Consider the following 5351-nt stretch of genomic DNA (forward strand, 5'->3'; position numbering starts at 1 on the left):
CCTCTGAACACACTCCCCTCTCTCCCCTCTTGTAATTACTTTATTCTCCATGTCACCTCTCACTTTTTTTCATCAACCCATCTCTCTCTTAGTCTCTCTCTCATGAGACTGCTGTTCTGGCACATATACACACAGTCAAACAAGTGGGGCCCACATTCACATGGCCTATGTAGATAATGATTTCTTCATTTCTAAATTCTAGAATTTCTCCCCCCTCCTCCCTTATATAAAGAGGGGTCACCATCACACTAAACTTACACACAACATCACCAAAGAGTACACTATGCACTGTGTGTGCCTAGTGCACACACACACACACCCACACCATCACCATCACCATCACCGCAACCACCATGCTCGTCTTGAGCATGACCTCTACACCCTTGGGCTATGGAAGACGAAGGGCAGCTAAATGAAAGATGATGGCCATAACCCTCGTGCGAGTCTTCGCCATCAGCTCCCACCTATCTGCCATGTGCTCTACCACTCTCTCCCTTCTCTTTCCTCTACCCTATGCTCCCCATTTCATCGCCTTATTCTCTAAATAAAGCTTGAGGTTTTGTGAGTATGTTTCTTGCAATGTTTTGCCCATGTGAGGTGTGCGGAATCGCCACCTAGTCTTGTGTTTGGTGTGAGCTTGTGTATGTGTGAAGGGTGTGCGGATTCGCCATCCTTCTGTGGTGCCTAAGTACTAAGCTGCTATACTCTCTGTCTCTCTCTCTCTCTCGATCTCATTCCCCTTCCTCTTCATCATTACTCCCAAGAATACATCTCTGTTGGATGAAAACTTTGTTATGGTGGTGTGTTGTTTGCGTCCTAGCCGCTCAAGCTAGGTGGTGCCCCTTGTTTGCTTTACCATGACAGGCTCGAGGCGCGCCATTCGGTCCACAGTGTTTTAGAGGCCGTCGGGGGTTCGGGGTTCACTTTGCTCCCGTCAGTATGTACTCAGCAATGCTCTAGTGGACATATATGCCAAATGTGGTGCCTTTGCAAAAGCAAGAACTGTTCTTGAGAAACTCAGATCTCGGGATGTTTCTTGGAATGCATGGATCACAGGATATTCACTACATGGTCAAGATGAGCAAGCAGTCCAGTGTTTTGAGCTTATGCATCTTGAGAGCATCTCCCCAAACTCGATGACCTATCCTTGTGCCATGAAAGCATGCGGTTATAGTGGAGCTTTTGACAAAGGAAAACAGATTCACAACATATTTGCAAGGAAAGAAATGGTGCAAAAACATACCGACCTTGGTAATGCTCTTGTAGACGTGTATACCAAGTAGGGTGTGGTTTTAAAGGTAGAATGTATGCTAGAAGCGCTCCCTTGAGTCAAGACATTGTAAGTTGGAAAACACTTGTTGCTGGTTATGTAGAAGATAGTCAACGTGAGCAAGCATTGCTTTGTCTCGACTGCACGCATCATGAGGACATTCCTCCAGATGCATTAACTTTCACTTGCATTTTGAAAGCATGTGGGCTTTTGGGTGCCCTTGATAAGGGAGACAAAAAGATTTTGGGGGTGGAGCTCTCTCAAAGGCAGAGATCGTACTTGAAGAGATTCCCCGTCGGGATGTCATCTCTTGAAATGCACTGATCATCGACCTTGCGGCCCATGGCCAAGGCTAGCTAGCACTTAAGTCTTTTAGCCGAATGAAGCATGAGGGCATCATGCCAGATAATGCGACTTAACTTAGTGTCCTCAAAGCATGTGGAATAATAGGAGCTATTGCATATGTATGTACTCAACAATGCTCTGGTGGACATGTATGCCAAATGTGGTGCCTTTGCAAAAGCAAGAACTTTTCTTTAGGAACTCAGGTCTCGGGATGTTGTTTCTTGGAATGTATTGATCACAGGATATGCCCTACATGGTCAAGATGAGCAAGCACTTTAGTGTTTTGAGCTTATGCAGCTTGAGGGCATCTCCCCAAACTCGATGCATCTAGACGCACTTCAAAGCAAGGTTCATTCCCCAAATATGAGTCTGCTTCACCTGGCTATGACCTAGAGCAAGAAATCTCTTTTCTAAGAGAAGAGCCTGCAAGAAGCCATTTAAGAATCTCCAACAACAGACATAGTCCTCAGTTCTACGGCCCTAGATTTGGCCAGCTTCTTGGAGAGAAGGCTACAAGGGCCAATATGGAAGGAGCTAATGAGCCTTACAAACCAGGTTTAGTCCTGATGCATGATACAAGGGACAATGATGAAGTCATCTCAGAAGGCAACAAGGAACATATATACAAAGCATCAAGATACAGCCCGCTTTGCAAGCAACTACATGAGCCTGGTAAAACTAAGGAAGCATCGTCAGCTCATCATAAAGTGCCAGATTACCAGGAAGAAAACAATCACGACAGAGCTCAAAACCTCATGCAACATCCAGATGAGATAAGTGACAGTGGCAGTGACATTTTTGTCTATGTTGAAGATGATGATGCAGCCCTCTCTCAGAAAGAAGGCACATTAACAACCTCAAGTGTGTCAAGGAACTCATCAAAAGTAGGCAAGTCTAGCAACACAAACTTGAGAGCGCCTACAAGTAGAGAGTCAGGCTACCCTGGGAGCAACTCTTAAAGAGGCAATATGGAAAATGAGAATGTGAGTGTCCAACATCCTTTGGTAGAAAAAGTTGTTCAAGAGTCCGCTGCATCATCTCCTCACATTGCTGATGTCTTCGATGAGCATGGGTTTAGTTCCACATCCAAGGCAATTGCTCACGAAGCTGCCCGGCTTGCCTCAACTATGCACAATAGTACTCTAGATCACTCTCTTCTTCAAAGGATGATGACAATGTCACTATGGATAATATAAATGAAAATTCGTGTCATTCAAGACACGTCGGGCGAGATGTTGCTAATGATGAAAATGGGGTTTCAAGAAAAAAGGCACTGGCTACTTGTCTAACATTCCATCAAAGACAAGACATGATGAATATTCCCATTCAAGCTTTAAACTATTTGCTGCAATTGCAAGCAGTGATGGAAAGATCAATGCAGAAAGACTAGCTTTAGGCAGAGCACATGCACAAATTGATAGAGAAAGTTCACGATCATGTAATCCAAATGTTTCCAAGGGGCTAGTTTTTGACGAAGAGTAGGACTTCACTTATGAAAGATCGCATAGAAGCAAGTATATTGAAGGCACATCCAGAAGGCATGAATTCTCATCAAATACCAAAACTCATAAATTATTCCCCGATGAATATGACCCATACTTTGATGCAATAACAAGAGAAGGGGAGCCAACTTACTTAAATCAATTGTCTTAAGAAAATAGTAAGAGCCACAGGTCAAGTGGACCTCATGATGAGTATCACAATAATAAGTGGGCACCATCTACATGTACTAGAGGCTATGACAAAAAAGGAGTAGCAAGAGCACCCCGAAGCATAAATTATAATGATGACAAATGTGATAGGATCAATGTAGGCACCAAAAGCCATTCCTTGTGTAACAGAAATTCAGAGTCCTCATTTGATCATGAGGAAGATCTGGATTACATTGAAAAAGGGAAGGTAGAAACCTCAAGCTTACGTAAAGGTGCCTCTAATCAAGTCGAGAAAAACGCTCACAGAAGAGTGTTTTCAGCTGCAATTGTGAAGGACAATGACTATGCCACAAATAAGCAAACTGATTCAGCACTTCATAATCAAGGTACATTGCACCAGGACAATCTCTTAGAAGCAAAAATGGCAGAACAAAGAACACCTTCAACAGCCTTTGATGATCAGAAGACCCTTGCATCGAGTTCAGGCAAGATGGCATATCAAAACCAAGAAAGAGTGTTGTTAACAAATTGCTGGGTGCAAGATGGCATAAAGAGGATCCCTTTGGTAAGGTCACATTGCAGGACAAAGAGGAGTGGTTCTGGGGTTGGAAGCAACCTATAACAGACAACAAGAACCTTTAAAATGGAGCGAACTACCCACAAAGGACAATCATAAAGACAATAAAAAACCTTTACAGCCTGTATAGGACCCTGACTTGGTGAAACGCCCAATGTCTTTGCGCAAGAAGCCACAAGGCCTTCAGGTTGATGGCTGACCTACTGCTTCAAGCTACAAGCCTTATGTGCAAAAGCAAGAAGTTTGCAATGAAGAACACATGTTCCCATCAAAACTGTATAATCATGATCAATCTCAGCATGAGATGATGCATCACAGCATGCAGAATACATGGCCAACAGGAAGAGAACAACCACAAAACAAAAGTTTACATCCAAAAGCCATCCCATTTGTAGTTGATCCTCCTAGACATGTAAAAGAGAATGCATTTGCTAGTAGCGCACATCGTTGGGATAAGCCATGTCCAGAGCATCATGAAGAAGGCCAAGAGAAAGACTGGAAACAGTATTTGCCAGTATCATAGAGAACATAAAAGACCCATAGCTTTTGACAAAGAAAAATAGATTCACAACAGAATTGCAAGGGATGGAATGCTACAAAAACATACGGATCTTGGTAATGCTTTTGTGCACATATATGCCAAGTGGGGTGCAGTTTTAAAGGCAGAATGCTAGGAGAAAGACATAGACTCCATGCAATAGACCTGGTCGAACGACTCAACCATCTGTTGAATAGAATATCAGTTCACATCAACAAGAAATCCTACCATTTCTATGACAAAAACTTCAGTTGATTTGATGGTTGTTTGCCGAAAGAGAACACAAAGGCTTTAGACGTCTTCACACAATCTTGACAATAGCAATAAAGCTTTTCATCAAGCTAGCAATCACAAGACATGAAGTCAGCATAACTCACTTATCTCAAAATTACCAAGGAAGCATCAGACTACCAGAGATTATAGTTGCCCAAACTTCACCCCAAACTTGACATACTATTGAACACCATCAGATTCCACGAGGGTGCAAGCCAACAAACAAAATGAACATTTGTCAATAAAAAAAAAACAAGCCACACTGCATCAAGAATTTCCTAGATGCCTCTTCCCATGTCTCCTTGCTTGAAGGCTTGATATCCTCTCTCTCTCTCTCTAAAGAGGAAAAAATACACTTTAACATCCCTAAACGAGGAGCAATGGACAAGAACCACATTACTGCATGCAAGATGGCCCCCCTACAAAGAGGAAAAAATATATTCTAGCATTGACAATACACCAATTGAGCAGCAATGGAGAAAGATCACATCATTCCAGAGTTCTTCATGAACAGGTATTCCAGAGTTCCTCATGAACGGATGAGAGAGCAATTGCTTAAGAGAACAACTGTGAAGCTACAACAATAAACTGCAATACAATTTGTTCATTACCACACTACTGCAGAAGAGTATAGTTGATCGCCCCAACAATCAAATAAAGAAGCAATAACAACGATATGCCCTATTCCTTTTGTGG

General features: G+C 42.7%; 1 pseudogene; it reads left to right on the forward strand.

Annotated features, from left to right (window-relative positions):
• Positions 1–1766: 1766 nt before the first annotated feature.
• On the forward strand, positions 1767–4407 carry LOC147465055 (uncharacterized; annotated as a pseudogene).
• Positions 4408–5351: the final 944 nt, after the last annotated feature.

The sequence above is a fragment of the Adiantum capillus-veneris genome, chromosome 1 (assembly GCF_014529385.1).
Source record: "Adiantum capillus-veneris isolate H3 chromosome 1, ASM1452938v2, whole genome shotgun sequence".
In the NCBI taxonomy this organism is placed as follows: Eukaryota; Viridiplantae; Streptophyta; class Polypodiopsida; order Polypodiales; family Pteridaceae; genus Adiantum; species Adiantum capillus-veneris.